At 44.3% G+C, this 21,445-nt stretch overlaps 1 long non-coding RNA gene across 2 annotated transcripts in view; it reads right to left on the reverse strand.

Annotated features, from left to right (window-relative positions):
• Window positions 1–386: 386 nt before the first annotated feature.
• The window catches only part of LOC115084026, a 49,877-nt gene continuing 28,818 nt past the window's right edge, over window positions 387–21,445 (reverse strand). The window contains exons 1-4 of one of the 2 annotated variants that reach the window (XR_003854444.1): window positions 17,393–17,721; window positions 6,871–7,066; window positions 4,716–4,795; window positions 387–4,361 (exon numbers count right to left, since the gene is read on the reverse strand). This is a non-coding gene — a long non-coding RNA (uncharacterized LOC115084026). Of the gene's footprint in view, window positions 4,362–4,715; window positions 4,796–6,870; window positions 7,067–17,392; window positions 17,722–21,445 lie in introns of those variants that run through there. The other variant, XR_003854445.1, reaches the window with a different exon arrangement.

The raw sequence follows: 21,445 nt of genomic DNA on the forward strand, positions 1-21,445 counted from the left end.
AGAGAGGGGAGGCAGAACTTGAAACGTCGCATCAGCCAGCGAGTTCACGGGTTCAGGGGGGCCTGAGGAACTTGAAACACAGCGCGTGCTTTGGCCCGCACTGGCTTCCAGCAGGGGCAAGGGGCCTTGAAAAACTGCATCCACAGCTCTGGAGCTGCTCTTTAATCTGCCTATAATTAAGAGTGAAAATTGGTTGAAAACCAATTGTTACCTTCCACCTACCTACTAGTAGGGGACTAACATGGTCTCTGCACTGTGAACAAAGACAGTCCCTTCCCCAGGGATGAGAAGAACCTCTACTTTGTAAACATTGTAACTAGCTCATGGAGGCAGGAACCCCCCCCCCCCCCCAAAAAAAAAAATGTTCACCGTATTAGTGCGTAACCCACTTACTCCTTTTTGCCCAAAGCAAATTCCAGGGAGAACCTGTGCAAAAAAAGTTCACCCCAGTTGGAGAGTCAATTTATTACTGGACCCCACTATGTAGATGCAAATTAGGAAAGGGAACAGATTTCCTTTAAACCCATGGAAAAGGAATTAGAAGAAAACATCAAAGTTCCAGAAGTGGAGAAGCCTGATCCAAACAGGCTCAGGGCAGATCAAATAATGACCTATATATCAGTAGATACCAGATTTCAACCAAATAAATGGAGAACGTCATAAAGAATTTTTTTAATGGATTTTTCTCTCTCTCTCTTTTATGGATATGTAATGTTCTTTAAATAAACATGCATATTATACAATAACAGCACCATCTGTAACTCTTAAACACCAAGGAAATCACATGACCCACGATTTAGCAGAAACTGGGAAACATAAAATAAACATTCCCACCCTTATTTTTATGGGATCAAACTTTTAAACATTAGTCCATTTTAGCAACAGCATCCCTGATCATCCATCTTTCTCTTTGATGGAGCTTGAAAGCCAAGTTTCTTGAAGAGGGCTTGAAGAGAACTGAATCTGGGAAAAAAAACAGAAGAGCATATCCTCCCCCACAGCAAGGAAAAATCCCTCAGTGTTAGGTACACTGAAACATGAGCATCTTTACATCTGTAGTATCACTAAAAATGGTCAAAAATACTAGAAAGTTTAGTTATACCCCTCATCGTCTTCATCAGCTAGCAGAAGGGGGTTCTAGTGGTCAGGATGGCTTTTATTTTTTTTCACTAATGCACCATTCGCCAACAGGCATTCCTGTTTGGGTCTTATCCATCTAACCATCCCACCGATGGTACTTGTACACTGTCCTTATGCATGTTGCATCCAACCTTCAGCTCTCTGATCTTCCTTTCATAGTCTCTGGACAAACTGTACTCCTCATTTTGCTTACTTTTTTTTGTGACGACCTTGTTGACATGCTCCCAAATCCATTCGTCAAGATGCTGGTCCACGTAATTGATGACATAGATGGGAACATATGGGGTAATACAACCCAAAGAGGGCCCTTACTTTGCACCACGCCAACCTCTCCATCTGGGACACTCTCAAGGTCTGTCCGTGCTCTCCTGTGCTTGGCACGATCCACGACTGGTCCCGCACTGCTTACGGAATGGAATGGTCTAGCACTTCTGGCCGATTTGGTGCAGGGAGCACACTCAGTCCCCGGACTAAGTCCTAGGTCTCTAGCACTAGTCCTTTCAACTCCAGCATAAAGCAGATTATTGAAAGCTTCATAGAAATTAGTACAATTCACCAAGGTTAGGAATATGGACGCTCGTAAAATTGAGCGTCTGTTTTCCTAACCCGCTGAGAGCCACCTTTCCTGGGCGCCTGCTGCCGAGGAGGCGCTAGGGGCGCACAATGTTCCCTAGTGCCTCCTTTTTACCACAGGCGCACCGGAGAGGTGCATCGGCGTGCCTTAGGAGAGCGGGCGCTCAATCATGAGTGCCCGTTTTCCGCGTGCCAATATTGCATTGGCCTGAAAGGGTTGAGAAAGGAAGTACTGCAAGGAAGAAAAGGTAGGTGCCTGCTGAGCAGTGAGATTGTGTACACTTTATACTCCTGTTTCCATTGTGCTGCAACTGCTAGACATGCCTGCAAGTAGAGGGTTAGAGGGTATGAGTATGTGTGAATGTGGTGGGTGGGGGGGAGGGCTTATGAGATAGGTTCTAGGGTTGTAAGGCACTGGCAGGGTGGAAAAAGGCCCATGAACATTAAGGTGCAAGGTTACTCTGATAAGGTGTAAGGGATACGCCTTACTAATAAAACTTTACCCCTTTTAATCAACATTGAGGGACCTGAAGTTTTTAGACCATCCCTAAAAGTTTCCTTCTCCCAAGGCTGGGTTTGGCCAGCTTGGCCCTAAGGATTGGGGCTGAGCATGTGCAAACAGCAGAGGGGTTGGAGATGACTAGAAGTTGGAAGAAGTGTTTTGGCAGTGGTCCCTTGCTAGGCCCCTCCCTGGCTTAGAGAAGAAAAGGGAAAGGAGTTTAGGGAAGAGAGATTTTTGTTGGTGCTGTTTTTAGAGACGTGATCCCAATTCAGGAGGGAACTCTTTGTTCTGGTTTAAAAGCTGCTCTACCTCCTTTTTAAAGGTTAGCGCCAGCAACCTGGTTCCACCCTGGTTAAGGTGGAGCCCTCCCTTTCAAAAAAGACTCCCCAACAAGCTTTCCTTGGACGAGGGGGGAGTGGGGGAGGGTTAGAGGTAACATATTCACCAACCATTACTTTTGTGTCATGCGGGGATGGGGGAAGGGGGGAACTTGCTGGGATTACATTTTATTGAAAGGGGCTGGGGATACACATTTCTATTATGTTGACAGAGTTGGGGGGGGGGGGGGGGTTGGAGGAGGGTCTCATCACTGCGATCAGATGGTTTCAAGCTTTTTTACTTTAGATGTCAGGGCCTCCACTTGAGGCAGCCCTGGAGTGAAAAGGGGTCAACTTTGACCCCCGCACACCTTTTTTTTTTTTTACTATTTTCGCTGCGGCTGTTACAGGTAGGTCTTTTAAGGTGATGGCAGCCCTGTGGCCATGTTGCTTTGCCTCGTGTTGCTTTACCGCGAGTCAAAACAATGCAGCGTTACAGCTGCAATGTCCAGAGCTAGCTGGCTAAATGCTTCTGATTAAGGACCTCTATAACTACAGTCTATAACTGCATGGAGAATTATTGCTTCAGTTGAACTTACTTGAAATAAATGTTGTCTTAGGAACTTTTGGTATTTGTGAAGAGAGAAAACGGAGAGAAAACCACTTAAGCCATTGTCAAGATGTCGTGTCATGGTGACTCACACAATTTAAAACTGGTTCTAAGATGCCATTTTTCTGTGCCACCACCCTGTGTGTCCAGTAGCTGTAATGCTATTTTTGCAGAGCTGTAGTATGTTTTGCTCATACCAAGCTCCTGTTTCTCAGTGGAGGACAAACTGGCCTCACTTGTTCCAAGTGCTTTTGGTGGAGGATCTCCTTCCGAGGCAAGGACCTACCTCAGCTTACTTGATGAGTCAGGCACACAGAGTCATCTGGATGGCCAATAAATTGCTCTGTGTAATAGGAGGGCTCAGTTCTTTTAAAATTTTCTTACCCTGCCTCCCACTTTTGCCCGCTGCCATTCATCCTACCCAATTGCATCTGATTGGGCTTTGAAGGCAGTGGATTTCGATTCCCCTAGGGGCAATGAAGAATCTTGTGCCAGCCTTAGCCGTAAGTCTCCCGTAATCGTAAACTACAAGTGGAATTCCTCCAGACAAATGAGTAAAGGTGTAGTGTGTAGCACATTTTGTTTTTGATTCCACTGTAATACATTCCTAAGTAAGTCTTGGATGGCCAGTGCATGGCCACAGAGTTAACTTCACATTCAACTCTGTGTTAGAATCTCTTAGTATTTATTTTTTTTATTTTTTTTTATTTATTTAAAAATGTTTATATACCGCAAACAATAAGACATTTGCATGTCCGTCTAGGCGGTTTACAAATATACATACATAAGTTAAAAAGTCAGGCACAACAAATTTACCTACGAAGGTTAAAATAGACAAACACAACTAATTTAAACATGATAAAGGTCTAGCGGTATATTGTGTTAGTGTATTTAAGTTATATTGTATGCATCACTGAATAGATATGTCTTTAGCATTTTCTTAAATTCCTTATGGTCTTAAATTCCTTAGTAGGTCATCAGTTTAAAATTCTTTTACCTTTCACCTTTAAAGGGATACTTTTGGCTTCATTTCCTGACCTTTAGAAGTGGCAGCCTACTTTTCTCTGATTTATATGGTTAGCAGCAGAGCTATCCCAGGTTGAGCAAGTCATCTTGACTTCCTGTATAGATTAAGATGATTGCCTCTGCTTAGATCTGTCTCAGGAATAATTAAAGACGTTTATCGTGCTGAAAAGAATCGAGGGAAGGATTTTTTCCCCTGAAAAAAAAAAAAGATAAAAAGAATTTAAAATATTAATTACACACTATTACAAGTTTCAATTTTCTCAAAATACATCGGGCTTGATTGACAGAGCAGTTGATTCACCCACATTCAGGAATTTTAGACCAATCCGTACTTTAAATTGCATAATGCAGCAACAGCATTATCCCTTCTGAGATATTCAGAGTTGGGTCTCATGATGTCACCAACATCTGGAATTGGCTAGAGGAAACCTTATTTATGTTTCTTTTTCATTGCAAATTGTAAATGTTTGGTTGTAACCGGCTGCGCACTCCAGAGCGGGCAGGATATAACTGTTTTAAAATAAATAAAAAACAAATAAATGCTTACAGCTTCACATCCTTAGTCTGAGCCAACATCACAGTGTAAATGCTTGCTCACACTTCAGTCACCACTTCTGCAGCTCTGCTCTGTTAGAAGCAATAGGAGAAAGGGAAAACTAGACATCTGTCACTGCTGGTAACAAAAACACTTTTATATTTTTAGAAGAAAATAAGAAATAATGGTTATCTTTTACATTCCAATATTTTGAGCTGTTTGGGGAGTTTTGGCATAAGCAGTTGTGTGTCTACACTACAGCATAAGATCTATTCCATATCAGATTTGCACAGTTGAACCAAACCTTGTATTTATTTATTTATTTTTACAGTCAAGAGTTCTTGCCATAGGAAATGGCTCATGGGTTATGAATATCAGTGTAACATTACCCAAAAGCTGTCGAGAAGCTTTTGAGAGCCTCCTAGGAATGAGATGTACCGAGGAGGGAAACTGCAAAAACCGTCTTGAATAAGGAAGGAGTGATATCCTATAGGTAATCACACCTTATGGCTGGCAGTGGGGGGTATTATCCTTGCTAATGTGGACGGGAGTAAATGGGCAGGCTGGATGGACCAGCTGGCCTTTTTCTTCCTCACATCTACTATATTACCATGAGAGAGCAGATATTTTAATTTACGAGAACAGGAATGGCATGGTGATGAGATTCTGGAGTTGCCAGCCTGCACAGTCAAGAGCATGGAGACCCTGGGTCATTTCCACTATCTACCACTCACCATGGGACCTGGGGCAAGTCGCTTAACTTTCCTGCACTCAGAATTAGACAGTAAGCTCTTTTGGCAAAGGACATTTTAAATGCCTGAATAATCTTGTACAGCGCTATGTACACAGCACAATAATAATAATAATATATATTGTTATGAGATAGATATGATTTTATAGCACGACACAGTGCCTTCCAAACTCATGTAACTGTGGATGGAGGGAAGAGTTGAAGTCTTGCCCAGTGGCTATGCATGTTTGGAAATTTCCATGGCCCTAACTTGAACACCCATGGAAAGTGGTGAGGGCTAAATGTGTGTAACCACAGTTGCCATGGAAACCACAATCTGGTCATGATTCTTTGTTTGATCAATCATTTTTCCTGGAATTAAATTTTAAGAGGTTTTTTTTTTTTTGTTGCTTAACAGAAACGCGGGAGGGTAACCTGCACGGAGCAGCAGTTACTACCTTGGGAAGCTTGCTGGGAAGACTAGATGGACCATTTTGGTCTTTTTCTGCCGTCATTACTATGTTTTACATTTTTGCAATTTTTCAACAATCTTCATTTCACGTTTCTAAAATTTGGTAACAAACCACCAGGAGCGGTGGGCAGTTTGTGGCCCCTCAGGGATAATTCCCTGCCACCAGGCTTAAAAACCACGATTGATTTTTATAAACAGTCCCTTGGAAGTAGAGTTTACCAAGCAAAGCCAATTGTTCCAGGAGTTCCACCCTGCTTTCCGAGACTTTTGACGCTTTACATTGCTAAGCCATGATTTCATCTCACAAATAATGTTCCCATGGACAGAACAACAGCCCCTGGCAAGAATGCTTCAAGAAAAGCCAACTAGCAAACCCTTGGTCTTCAGAATAAACAGAGTAAGTAGTCGGTTAGAAATAAAACGCAAAGTATGAATCTCGAGGTAAAGAATTACAGAAGAGTAAGAGCTGTGCATTTTTTTATGCTTCTAACACCGAAGGGTTGTAGTTTGGTGCTCCTGGGCCTCCTCTCTTCCTCTTTCCTGCTTGTGCACCTTACACTCGCCTGCACGGGGCACTCATACAACTCTTTTCTCCCGCAGTTTGAACAGTAATTTGCACTTCCCTGCAAATGCACTCATGCACCCTCTTTGTTTTAGGACGGAGGAGCCAAATAAGGCTGGAATTCCTCCTTTATTCTGCTTTCACCTAAGCTCTAAGAAGAATATTTTTCTGCTTCCTTTCTTGTTTACGGCATGAAATTAACTTTTAGAAAGCAAACAAAACAGGATTGAGGGAGCAGAATTTGCAAAACCCTTTACAGCCTTTTCAAGCAATCACAGTAAAGCAATTTGAGGCTTTCAAACCACTCAATCTGTAATGCACTGTCCTAGGGGGTCACAGGCTTTTAACTTCCAGCTCTGAATTGGCTGGGAGGGGTTGGTAGGACTGGATGACAATCACTTACTTGAGTTAAAAATTGGTTTATTTCTCTCCAACAAACCCAGCCATTTTGCAGCGCAGGAGCGATGGTGTGAAATGGCAGCAAATTTCCTTTCAGCTATTCCTTTTACTCAGGGCTCATTTCCTTTCTACTCCTCGCCCCCTTCTGTCTGCGATATCCTAAATCAGATTCTTCCTCCTCCCCATCACATCAAATTTTACTGAAAGAAAGAAAGAAATCATAATGCAGGGCCGGCTCTACTGATCCCCGTTCTTCAGGGGCAAATGGTAAGGAAGTCAGACTGGGGGGAGGAAGGAGAAGGGCAATCCCCCCCCCAAAAAAAAAAAAACAACAAAAAAACAAACAAACCAAAACTGACCTGAATTAATGGCAGTGAGCACACTTTATCTCTCTCTGACCTCAGTACACTCCCTGTTCCCCCTCCCCTCCCCACGACAACCACCATTCCAGTGCTGAGAGCTTAGAAATATAAAAATTCAATGTATTTTATCTAAGAATTACAACATAAGATAATTGGGATTTTGGAGAAAAGAAACTAAGAGCAGTTATACACTTGCAATACAATATTTACTCAATTTGTGTCTTTCCCTGACTAACTAATTTCTACCAGCTGATAATTCAATGGAGAATCTAAGAGTGTGAATTCAAATAAGAACGCAGTTGTTCCGGTTGATTGAATATATATTTTACAACTTGAAATGAAACAATACATCGGCAGGGAAACCTCAAGAAGAATTTAGCCCCTCTTTGAAATACTTCTGTTCTCATTTGTAGAAACTCCTTTCTTCTAACTTGGGTGTCTCGGGCAATGTCTGGAAATATCCTGACATTCTGACCATGAAAATTGCTATTTTGATATCTAAAGTATGATCGTAGGACTTGATCTCTCTCCGATTCAAATGGAAATTGTACTATAAGGGTAGCATGTGTACTAATATTCACCTCAAAATACATTGAATATTAATACAAATTTGTGGCTGATATAATTGCTGTGAAATTAAAAGATAAGCACCAATGTGCAGAGAAAGACAAACAAATGGCAGAAATATTACATAAATACTACAGTTTAGTAGTTCACTGAAGAAGACCCTGGAGGAGGACCATTGCTGGTTGACAATTTGTAGATGAGAATGGGGTAGACACAACAACTTTTACAAAAGAGAATGTATTGGAGGGTCTAGGAAAACTGAAAGTTGACAAGGCTATGGGGGCGGATGAGGTACATCCCAGGATACTAAAGGAACTCAGAGATGTCATAAGAACATAAGAAATTACCATGCTGGGTCAGACCAAGGTCCATCAAGCCCAGCATCCTGTTTCCAACAGAGGCCAAACCAGGCCACAAGAACCTGGCAATTATCCAAACACTAAGAAGATCCCATGCTACTGATGCAATTAATAGCAGTGGCTATTCCCTAGTTGATCCGCTGAAGGACCTGTTCAATAGATCCCTGGAAATGGGAGTGATGCTGCAAGACTGGAGAAGAGCGGTTGTGGTCCCACTTCACAAGAGTGGCAGCAGAGAGGAAGCTGGAAACTACAGGTAGGTTAGCCTCACCTCTGTGGTGCAAACCTTAATGGAGACTCTGCTGAAACAAAGGATAGTGAACTATGTATAATATCCAGTAAGTTGCTGGACTTGAGGCAGCATGGATTCCCCAGTTGGAAGGTCCTGTCAGACAAATCTGATTGATTTTTTTGATTAGGTCACTAGAGAATTGGATTGAGGAAGAGCCCTCTATGTAATTTTCTTGGATTTCAGCAAAGCTTTTGATAGTGTCCACCAGAGGAGGCTTGTGAATAAAATGAGAAGCTTAGGAACGAGTGCCAAGCTGAAATGGATTACAAACTGGTTGACTGACTGGAGACAGTGTGAAATGGTAAATGGAACTTACTCTGAACCGAGAACGGTGTTAAAAAGAGTGCAACAAGAATCAGTTTGGGACCGTCTTTGTTCAATATCTTTGTGAGCACATTGTGGAAGGGATAGAAGGTAAAGTTTGTCTATTTGCAGATGATACTAAGATTTGCAACAGTACTGTGTTCAGTCCTGGAGCCTGATCTCGAAAAGGATACAGACAAGATTGGAGGCAGTCCAGAGAAGGTTAACCAAAAAAGGTGTGGGGTCAGTATCAGAAGACTTATGAGGAGAAGCTGAAGGATCTAAATATGTATACCCTGGAAGGGAGGAGGTGCAGGGGAGATATGATACAGACCTTCAGATACCCAAACTACACATTTCTTTCATTGGAAAGAAATTAGTAGAACTAGGGGTCATGAAATGGAACATCAGGGAGGACGACTCAGAACCAATGTCAGGAAATATTTCTTTATTGAAAGGGTGGTAGATGTCTGGAATGCTCTTCCAGAGGGGGTAGTGAAGATGAAAACAGTCAAAGAATTCAAAGGGGCATGGGATAAACACTGTGGATCCCTAAAGACTAGAAATGAAGAAAAGGGTGCGTGGGGGTAAGTTGCTGGTGCAGCGGTTTCTACCTCAACCAATAAGTCTTGATGCTTTTGATGCATCTGCAAAGGGGATCTGGATTAAGACAACAACCAATGAGGGCCCCAACTTTTATGATCTGGGGAACTGATAAGCATGGGGATAACCCCCATGGAGTCGCAGTTACTACCCTTAACAGAAGGCAAGGGATTACCACCCTTAACCAATAAGCCTTGATGCAACTACAATACCACTTTCTGCTTTGACGGTGGTGATGGCAGGGGTGGGAATGGGGGTGGTAGAGGAATTAGATTCAGTTGACAATCAACACTAGCCCTGACTTTTATAGTATGGGGTACTGATATGCAGATATAAGGGAAGAAGCACAGGATTGCTACTAAGGCCAAGTCCATAAGCAAAGCATGTCAAGCAGCACTGTCTGAATTTTTAAGAAGGCTCATCACCCAGTAAATATTGCTAGTAGTAAATTTTTTTGGGTTATCATAAGGCTTGAGGATAACTGCATGGAGCAGCAGTTGCTATCCTTATGAGAAACATGGGGATAATCCATGTGGTAGATACTACCATAAGAATTTTGCTGAGCAGACTGGATGGACCATTTAGACCTTTTCTGCCGTCATTCTTATGATACTTAAGAACATAAGAACATGCCATACTGGGTCAGACCAAGGGTCCATCAAGCCCAGCATCCTGTTTCCAACAGTGGCCAATCCAGGCCACAAGAACCTGGCAAGTACCCAAAAACTAAGTCTATCCCATGTTACTGTTGCTAGTAATAGCAGTGGCTATTTTTAAGTCAACTTAATTATTAGCAGGTAATGGTCTTCTCCTCCAAGAACTTATCCAATCCTTTTTTAAATCCAGCTGCACTAACTGCACTAACCACATCCCCTGGCAACAAATTCCACAGTTTAATTATGCATTGAGTGAAACAGAATTTTCTCCGATTAGTTTTAAATGTGCCACATGCTAATTTCATGGAGTGTCCCCCAGTCCTTCTATTATCCGAAAGAGTAAATAACCGATCCACATTTAACCATTCTAGACCTCTCATGATTTTAAACACCTCTATCGTATCCCCCCCTCAGCCGTCTCTTCTCCAAGCTGAAAAATCCTAACCTCTAGTCTTTCCTCATAGGGGAGCTGTTCCATCCCCTTTATCATTTTGGTTGCCCTTCTCCGTACCTTCTCCATGGAACTATATCTTTTTTTGAGATGCAGTGACCAGAATTGTACACATGGAGTGACACAGCGGCATTATGACATTTTGCGTTTTATTCACCATTCCCTTTCTAATAATTCCCAACATTCTGTTTGCATTTTTGACTGCCGCAGCACACTGAACTTATGATTTCAATGTGTTATTCACTGTGATGCCTAGATCTCTTTCTTGGGTGGTAGCTCCTAATATGGAACATAACATTGTCTAAGTATAGCAAGGGTTATTTTTCCCTATATGCCTTTATCCATGGATTTACACCTCCCGGAGGGAAACGTAAATCCACGGCGCGTCGAGACCCGACCCGGGGGTGGTTCCGGAGGGCGTGGCCACGCCCCCGGAACGCCCCGACCCGAAACCACGCCCCCCGGGCCCACCCCCGAAACGCTGCATCCCGCCCCCAAAATGCCGCGTCGTTCGGCCCCACCCCCGACACGCCCCTGACACGCCCCGTCCAAAAACCCAGGGACCTACGCGCGTCCTGGGGTTCTGCACGCGCCAGCGCGCAAGGCCCTGCTCGCGTAAATCCGGGCGGATTTACATGAGCAGGGCTTTTAAAATCCGCCCGTATGAATTAGGCAGTGGGGCAACTTTCATTCACGTAGCCAGTGATCTTTGTTTAAGAGGTCTGGCTGCTTTTTGCTTGTAGCCTAAATTCAACGCTAACCAATTTTAGAGAGAAATAGAAAATCAACGTAAGCGGGATGTCAGTCAGCATTCGGCACTTTACCGACAGCTGCTCTCTTGAAAGACAATTTGAGCGGGACATTGGTAAGTGCACTGTGGTCTGCGCATGCGCGGCACCTCGCTCACAGCTCCTCTCTCCAAACATAAATCCAGCGTGCTTTTCTTTTTTTTTCCTCTCCTCTGAAGACTTTGCTGTGCTCTTGCGAGAGCTTGAAAAGTTCCCATGTCTGTTGTGTGTTTGAGAGTGACGACAACACAGCGTTCCTTCCCCCCCCCCGCCGCCCCTGGTGAGGCTTGTACTTTGCGTGCGAGTTTGTGGAAGAAGGGAACTGTTGTGACAGGCTAGGCGTGAGATGCATGGGATGCTGTTGTACTCTCCCTCCGGGCCGGCTCTACCCCGCTGAACCTGTGAAATGCAGAGGGCGAGAGATGGCGCTACGGGGAACTGCCTCTCTCCGTACTGTGGCTTCTCACTCATGTCTCTTGGCGTTACGATCTGGCCGTCCCTATTCCCTCCCCCCTTCTCCGGTGGCGAAGGGAGGGGCTGACGCTGCGGAAAACAAGCGATTATGTTGGGGGAGCCGTTTCTGGGAGCGCCGGATCTTGTGTTTTTTTCCTGTACTTGCCGTTCATCAGGGGATGGGATGGGGGTTTGCAGTTTGCAAATGACGATGTGTATTGCTCGGGGCTTATACCTCGGATGACATGATTGGGGAAGTGGCAGCGCCCGTGCTGCAGTGTGCGTGCGAGCTGCGCCGTCTTTCTCTGCTGTTCTCAGTTGTCGGTAGGATCTCTGTGCCTTGCGGCGTCAACTCACTACGTTGGCTGAGAGATTTCTTCCGCGCATGCGTCGGCCGTCCCAGCTCTCTCCCCCCCCTTCCCCGGCGGCGGAGGGACGTGCTCCGGTTGTTGTCAGTCCATCCTGGGGGGGGGGGGGGGGGGGGGGGGGGCGGCAACCGTGGTGGTGGAGGCAAGAGCTTCAGCAGTGGCCGATGAGGATGTCATGAGTCTTCGCACTACTGTCCCTGTGCGTGACTGTCAGCCATCCCAGCTCCCCCCCCCCCCCCCGGCATCAAATCAGCACGTCCATTGGAGCTATCTCGTCCGTGCATTTGTGGCACGTCGGTCTGGGCTCCCATATAGGTATGATAACAGGCTGGGAATCTACTATAGGGAAGGTGCAACGAACCTCAGTACACTATTAGTACAGCCATGTACTGCTGTGATAGATGGGGATTCTCAAGACGGTAAAGTGAAGTAAATACTGCATTAATGTGAATAGTGTAATATGGAAAGGTCTAATAGATTAGTGACTGCAAAGGAAATAATGAACAAGTAGCTATAGGTGAAATACTGGGAGTGAATTACACCAAGAATGTATTCATATTTTGAGGTGGAGCACTGCCCACATTTGGATTGCTTAAAGGTGATTTTAGTCGATAACACGAAACAAAGTTCTACATTTCTGGACTCACATTAAAGCTATGAACCAAATACTGATTCAAAGAGCCAGGACTTCAATAGTTTCTTGATAAATGGGAGATCTGGGTGACAAAGCATTCCAGTTCTCTTTCTGGTGGTAGTGATATGTATTTCCTCAGGGGTCAGTACAACTAGCAAGGGTTGTGGTAATGAGCATAGAAAGGGGCCGATGCAATATAGTGTGCTCAGCCGAGCGCACTGTTTAACCCGCTGTCGGACGCGGGTTAAATAGGCGCTAATCCACCCCCTGATGCAATAGGGGGATTAGTGCCTTTTTAACGCTTGTCCAACGCGGAGTGAATGAGTTGGCGCTCATCACATGCAAATGCATGTGAATGAGGCTATTACTCATTCACTCCAAATGCAAAAAAATAAATGTGCATCTCAGACGCACATTTATCGCTCCGCTATTAACGCCTGCCTGGAGCAGGCGTTAATAGCTGAGCGCACTGAAACAAAGTACAGAAAAGCAGAAAAAACTGCTTTTCTGTACTTTTTTTAAAAGTTAAAAAAAAAAAAATCATCTCTGTTTTCATAAGCGGCCGGCTGCAGTAATGAAAACCGACGCCAATAAACTCGGCATCGTGCGTTAAGAAAGCGGGCGCTGAAAAACAACACCCGCTTTCCGCGAATAATATTGCCTCGGCCCCAAAGTGAGGGAGTATAAGAAGTGAGATGGCTGCTGAGGTAGAGTGGTGTCAAGTCTTTGAGGGCCTTGTAAGCTAGGAGCAAGATTTTAATCTTGACTTGATAGCCAGTGGAGGGCTTTTTGGCCCATTATGATTCAGATTTCCTCATATTTATCACCACTCTTGCTGCAGCATTCTGTATGAGTGGCAGAAGTTGGTTGTTTGGAAACCCAATATACAAAGCAAGTTGCAGTAATCCAGGCAGGATAACCTAGATAACTGTGGCAAAGGCCAGGCCTTCAAGGAAAGGATGGAGATGACAGAATTGATTCAGCTGGAAGAAAGCCAGTTTGGTTTCTAACAGGACATGCACTTTGATGGTGAGCTGAGTATCCAGCATGAAGCCCAGGCTCTGGATTTGGGAGCTGAAGAGGAGAGCTATCCCTTGAAAGTCACCTTTTGGGTATGGGTAACTGGGTTGTTGGGTTTTCCCCCCCCCCCCCCCAATTGATAGTACCTCTGCCGTTTGTGGGTTTAGCCTTAATTTATTGCAGCACAGCTAATCAGAAATCTTTCCTAAGCAGTCATTCTGGTTTTTTATTGATTTGTTGGGGCCGAGCCAAGGGGAATCACTGCACTCATAAAACAAAATGTGTATATTTTAAATAAAAATGTCAATTTTTGCTTATTTAAATTGCTTGTTCAGTCACCCTCCACTGAATTTGTGGGGATCTAGAACAGACTGTAATGCCACCGCGTATTGTTGAAACTGCCTTAAGATGTGCTCATGGCAATTTGATAGATTTATTCGTTCATATTTCATTTACCTGCTTTGTTGTTTCAATTTTAAATGTATTTTCTCTTTCCCCCCTCCTTTTCCTGCTTGTCCCTCCTCTCTGTTCTTTCCCCTCCTTCCTGTACATCTTCCTCGATTTGTTGTCAAGAAATTTCTTCTTCTTTAAGTTATGTGTTCGCCTACCTGCTCGATATTTCGTTTACTCTTTTTGGTTTATAGATATATGGAAGGTCTGGTTCCCCCTGATGCAGCCCTGATGCGAAATACGGCATGTTCTCACACCACGTTTTACTAGTTTGCCTTTAAACATGTACCACTAATGTGACTATTCACAATTAAAAAGTCTGTTGTTTGCCACACATTATTTATGTTGTGCTTTGATAGTGTTATGACCGTCGGCCGCCCCAACTCACGTCATGTCATGCTCTGCTCTCCACTCCTGGTGAACTCGCAGCTGTGGCTAGCCACTACCGCCGCGTTCCTCCTGGCTCTCGAGACTCCACGTGGCGGTTGGGACGCCGCCGACCGACATTCTGACTCTGGCCCTCCCTAGGCGTGCACGAGCGCCACCGGGCCTCCCTTTAAAGGCCCAATGGCAGGAACTCCAGGGGAGTCCCCGGCTGATGACATCACTAGCCTGAGATATTTAAGCTCCTCCTTTGGCCTACGCTAACCGACTTGGCAACGAGTTCCCCGAGTACTTCTGGTGCTTGTGCCTATTCTCCAGACCTGCAGTTCCTGCCTTGGATCCCTGCTCTCCAACCTTGGACTCTGGCTCTGGGTACCTGCTCCTCGGGTCAGCCTCAGCGCTACTTTGCCAGAGAACCTGTCTCTACGCTCCCTGCTCCTCGGGGTAGCCTCGGCATTACCATATCGTAGTTTCTGTCTCTACGCTTCCCCGCTCCTCAGTTCTGCTCTGTGCATCTCTGCCTTGGGGATCCTTCCTCTCGTTTTACCCTATCTCCTGACCTGCCCAGCTTTGCGATACTTGGAACTGTTTCTCTCAGACCCTGCTCCTCGGGGCAACCCGCAGTATTGCCTCAGTGCAGGTGTCTGCGATCACATGGCTGTGATGCAGACAACTCGTCTACGCCTCCTTTCTCCCGGTCCACAGCCATGGTCCAGTTGCCTGTGTTCCATTCCACCTTGCCTCCTGACGGTGGGGCTCAACCTCTCAGGGAGAGTCAATTCCCACCTCAGGCCAAGGGTCCACGAAACCCACAACAGATAGATTTCACATCTGGTCACATGATAGTGTTTGACAGATCAGGTGGTTTGATTTTTCTCAATGATTTTATAATACAGTTTACCTCACTTCTCAGAGATGATATCTCTGCTGCACATAACACAGGAGAATTTTCCAAGTAATTTACCTGGGTTAAAAAGCATTTTACCTATGTTAAATCAGCTGTTTGAATATTGCCCTCCCTTAATGCAATTAAAAGTCTACTCATTTGTTCCACAATGCATGTACTTTCAGCCTCCTTAAGAGGAGGGGTTCCCAAGGGTATGTTTAGGTCAGGGAAGAAAGGCAATGCATATAAATTACATTTTCTACTCCATGGTTTATTAGTTTCCATTAAAAAAAAAAAAAAAAAAATTACCTATTGGACCACTCATACTTCCTTATCCATGGCAAGTTTCAAAGTGAAAGTACTGCATACCTTCCTTTTGAAAACTGGGGCAAAGCCCATGGGTTAAAAGTTGCCCCCAGACTTTCTTCCAATGTGAACAGTTTGAAAACAGCCCTCCCAAATAACAAGCGCCACCAGGGATGCTTGGAAGCATTGTTCCTGGATGGCACAAGTAGAGGGAATATGTATTAACAGGAGGGGGGGATTCATGTAGAGATGGGAGCCTGACTCCCGAGATGCCCGTCCCACTTGTAGCAATGTGGGCGATCTAAATGGGGAGAGAGCCAGGAAAGACAGATACTGAGCAGACTCAATGCGCAGGCTGGCCTGAAGCTGGGCCCGAGGATCGGCCGCCGAGAGGACAGATGAATACGCGCGGCGCATTCTCACGGGTGCTGTCTTTAGCACAAGTGGCCTCACAAGTTATCCTCTGCCTCTCTTCACCCTGTCTGAAGTGACACGGGGTCAATGACAGTGAGATCTGCATTAACGTCAGTCAGTGGCCTGCAAATAAATCCTGACATTGCCTCTTGTATCTCCTTCTTTCTTTGCCTTCCCCTTTTGTTAGTCGGGCCTTTGCCTGCTTCCCGCCTTGCCTGCTGATTTGCTCCAGCTAAGGGCCCCCCCTCCACGCTGGGAGGAAGCTCATTCATCATGGGCAAACCTCTCATAGTGGTTTTCTTCAGGGCTGGACAGGCCCTTTCTCTGCCATCCCCTCTCATTTCCAGGCCGACAATGGGATTAATTGCAAAAACACTCTCCCGCCCCTCCCTTCATGAAAAGGGAGACGCCAGTCACTGCTTTCCTTAATTGACCTTCTATTATGTTAGGGAGACAGTGGCCGCCCCTGCACTCGCAAGCAGGCTGGATCACACAACCACCAGAAAATCGGGCCTTGGACGCAGAGCATGAATCAAGAAGAAACAATGGTAGGTCCTGGAATGCCATATTTATCCCACAGGTCAGTTTAGTTCCATAACTCACATGCACCACAGGAACATGAGAGGTCTGGGGGAAGAGCTAACACACCATGGTTTTATAGCAAAATTAGAAAAGGTTAAATACTTAAAGAGACGGTGCTGCTGGGTTTTTGTTTTTTGATTTTTTTGGGGGTAAGGCAGTGAAATGAAAGACTGTAACCCTCCATAGACAAAAGAATAGATAATATTTAATTAAGTTATGTGAGGTGCTGTCAATAGAAGAGTATAAATAGAACAGAGCGCAGTGACACACTACCAATATTCAGGAAAACCCAAATTAATCTTAAATTATATCAGTTTTTATGGGAGCAGGTCATTCTGAAAGTCGAGCCACATTTCATCTTGCCCAGCCAGGCAACCAGAAAGAAAGCAGAATAGCAGATATCCACTGCCCCATATTGCAGGAGCCGGCGTAACGCAATCAGCAACCCAGCTCCCAAAACCTAAAAGTGAAATACAAACCCCACCCTCACACAAAATAAAGGGAAAAGCCCCAGTGCCACAGCATCTGATCAACACTCTTGCCTGTATCAACAGGAAATAAAACTGTGATAATGAATAACCAACCGCCTTGTGTCTCAGTGTCTAAACAAACATTGAAAAAAAGAAAAAACAGTTGATAATTAAGTACCTGAAACAGTCACATGGATGGAGTCATCCAACAGGCTGTACCTCAGTGTCAATGATGAACCTACTCCAGTGTGCAGCCAGTCACCTAGTTCAGGTACCATCTTCTTTATCATGATAAGAACAAAACAGTTGTGGACAGTAATCACAAGGAATCCACATCTATGATTCACTTACATACTCATTCTTCCCCATTATTGTTCAGCTGACTCAACAGTTCTTAGGCAGGGAGAAAGAAATATAGGGTCCTAATGCTTCTATGGGGTTACACTGATGAATACACTGTCAGAATATCTGGAAGATCATAACATTCTATCCCCAGCTCAATATGGCTTCCGAAAACGACTAAACACCGAATCTCTCTTATTATCGCTCACTGATACCATCCTCGTGAACCTGGAGAAAAAACAATCTTACCTGCTGGTTCTACTTGATCTTTCTGCGGCGTTTGATACGGTAAAACATACTACACTTATAGACCAACTAACTAATATAGGGATCAAAGGCACAGCTCTCAAATGGTTTCACTCCTTCCTAAGCAACAGATTCTACAAAGTAAGGATAAACAACAAAGAATCGCATCCAATCCTTACAGAGCAAGGAGTCCCGCAAGGATCCTCACTTTCTCCCACCCTATTCAATATCTACCTCCTCCCTCTCTGCCACCTACTCTCAAACCTCAAGCTTACCCATTACCTCTATGCAGACGACATTCAAATCCTTCTCCCGATTACAGAATCCCTTCAAAAAACCATCACTTACTGGAACGAATGCCTACAGCCCATTAAGGAATTACTCTCAAGCCTCAACCTAGTATTGAATGCCAATAAAACCGAAATGCTCATTGTCTCTCAGGATCCACTCACAATCTCTTCTAGCTTCTCTCTACCAAACGCTAATAACATGTTCTCACCGGACGTCAGAGACCTTGGAGCATGGCTTGACAATCATCTTAACCTAAAAAAGTTCGTAAACAATACCACGAAGGACTGCTTTTACAAACTGCAAGTCCTCAAAAAACTTAAACCCCTCCTTTATTTCTCCGACTTCAGGCTAGTACTTCAATCCATAATATTATCAAAGCTCGACTATTGCAACTCCCTGCTACTAGGTCTACCCAACAACACGATCAAACCATTACAGATGGTACAGAATTCTGCTGCCAGAATTCTAACAAGCACTAACAAAAAAGATCACATCACCCCAATCCTTAGTAATCTACATTGGCTTCCCATTAAACAAAGGATACTCTATAAGGTACTCACAATCATCCACAAAGCGACAAACAAAATAGCTCCCATCACGTTAAGCTTTCAACTCCAACCGCACACATCTTCCAGACCTATCAGAAGCGCTTACAAAGGATCACTGCATGCCCAACAAGTAAAATCATCTCTGAGCAAAAGAGCGCTATCCTTAGCAGGCCCCCACCAGTGGAACATGCTCCCCCCAAATCTAAGACTTGAACCCAATCATCAAGAGTTCAAAAAAGGCTAAAGACTCTTCTTTTCCAACAAGCCTTCCCAGACTCACAATCCTACCAAGACGGAAAGTCTTCCAAATAAGAAGTATCCCCTAATTATGGTCACCATACCAAGTCCTACCTTCAGGTCTCTGCAACTGGACAACAATCTTTGAGTTCTAAAAATTAATCTTATTTATATTTTCCTCTGCAACTGGACTACAATTTCTAAGTTCAAAATTCATTTTATCTTATTATTTATATTTGGCATGGTTAATATGTCACTATATCCAAGTTAAATATTTAAATTATACAGTTTATATTACATAATTTTATTAATTACAAGTAAAACTATTCTATATTATTTATTATCATTATGTTAAATTGTCATCCAGTTATAATGTTCCATATGTACCACTGTTCTATGTAAAGCCCCCTTATCTCTGTTGGGCAGTTTATCGTTATATGTAAACCGGAGTGATTTATAGTCTCTATAAGAACCTCGGTATATAAAAATTAAAAATAAATAAATAAATAAATGACCCTGTTAACATTGCACCCAATAAAAATAATCACGTTACCAGCAGCTAGGCTCACAATAGACTCCAAATGAAAGTATGCTGACTCCTCCACTTTCAGTTTGGAATGCAAACTATTATCTGCTCCAGCTAAAAATAATTCAGAAGCCTTTTTTTTTTTTTTAAAGACTGCCAAAAAAATATGTAATACACAATGCACCTTAATTGCAGGCATGAAACTTTCTTTGAATGTGAAAGTATGTGATGCTTTTTTTTTGTATATATGTGCAAGATGTGCTGAATTGTTCAATGTTGTTGCACTAAAACAGGTATTGCCAACTCTGGTCCTCAAGAGCCACAAACAGGTCTGGGTTTCAGGCTGTCCGTAATGAATACACATGAGATATATTTGTATGCACCGACTCCACTGCATGCAAATTTATCTCATGCATATTCATTGTGGACAGCCTGAAACCCAGACCTGTTTGTGGCTCTTGAGGACCAGAGTTGGCCACCCCTGCACCAAAAGATATACACCCTTTAGTACATTGTGCAGTAAACTGGCCGTTAATGCGTGTATTAAAATCACGCCATTAATGAACAAGTTTTACATGGCTTAGTAAATTGGCCACTAAGTATTGCACAAATATGTCCTACTAATAGACAACTCTGGCAGTCTGATACCAAAGGGAAACCTAGTGGCCCATTTCAATGACATCTCCAGAACTGAATTGTAGAGCCTGTTGGAGTCTCATTTTCGCAGCCGAAAAATTGCATAGCATAGTCTGGAAGCACAATATCTCACAGAAAAATGGTTGAATAAACACAGTAGAAACTTGTGAACAGCAATGCCATCATTGAGGCTTTAAACCATGCTACTGTCCCAACATATCACTTCTCATTATAATTCAGTCCCCACAGATAGCTCACATGTACCTGCTTACCTTGGTGAATTAGAGGCATTTTCCCATGCATCCTTACAATAGCTGGGGAAGAGAGGAAAACAAGGAGCACAGAAACACAGAACGCGACAGATCAAGATTGCAAGGCTCAGCTAGATTGCCCGGTATCCATTATCCCAGGACAAGCAGGATGCTAGTCCTCACATATGGGTGACGTCACTGGACGGAGCCCTATCACGGAAAACTTTCTGTCAAAGTTTCTGAGCCTACTGAGTATGCCATGATCCCTCGAACCACAGGGGTCTCCCTTTAGTCTTCGTTTTTCCGCGCTGCAGTTAGCATTGCGGTGAAGGAGCCCTGTGTGAATTCTTCACACATCTACTTTGAGAGATAAAAGTTAAAAAATATCTCTCATTTCATCCCCTACATAGGGGTCTCCCTACTCCACCAGCTGGTGAGTACAGTTTTTCCCGTTTCGATCCAGGTTTAAGTAATTTTTTGATCAGAAGGCCGTCGACGGCTGTCCGGCCTTCATCATGACCACGGGCTTCAAGAAATGCCCGAAGTGCCCTCGCACAATGTCGATCACTGACCCGCACGTCGAGTGTGTTCTGTGCCTGGGAGAATAGCACAATGTTTCTTCCTGCCCTCAATGTGCTGAAATGACCGCCAAGGGCAGGAGGGCTGACAAGAGAAGATGGAACATCTCTTCCATATACAGCTTATACCATCGATGTCGACTCAGTCGTCTCCGGCTGGAGCGTCTAAAAGATTAGTTGTTCGCAAACATCGCACTGATGGCAAGGGAGACCGGCTATCACCGACTCAGTCTGCGGCATTGGTGAAATCGACATCCGGGCTTGAAAAAGCCACGGAAAATAAACAAAAGCATCGTCATAAGCATCAATGGATGTTGACACCAGAGGCCTTATTGTCACCGAGAGGGCCATAGCCGAAGAGGTCTCGTCTACAAGAGCCATCAAGGCCTACTACTCCAAGATGTTCCTCACCTGCAAAGGTGCCGGGCATCGAGCCACCACAGGGACCTCTGGAAGTGCTGATGACGCCTTCTCTGCCACCACCTATAGTTACTCTGACCTCACCAGCTATAAGGGAGGAACTGGACAGATTTATCCGCCAAGCAGTGAAAGAAGCTCTCCAGGATCTTCGTCCAT

This window comes from Rhinatrema bivittatum, chromosome 2 (genome assembly GCF_901001135.1).
Source record: "Rhinatrema bivittatum chromosome 2, aRhiBiv1.1, whole genome shotgun sequence".
NCBI lineage: Eukaryota > Metazoa > Chordata > Amphibia > Gymnophiona > Rhinatrematidae > Rhinatrema > Rhinatrema bivittatum.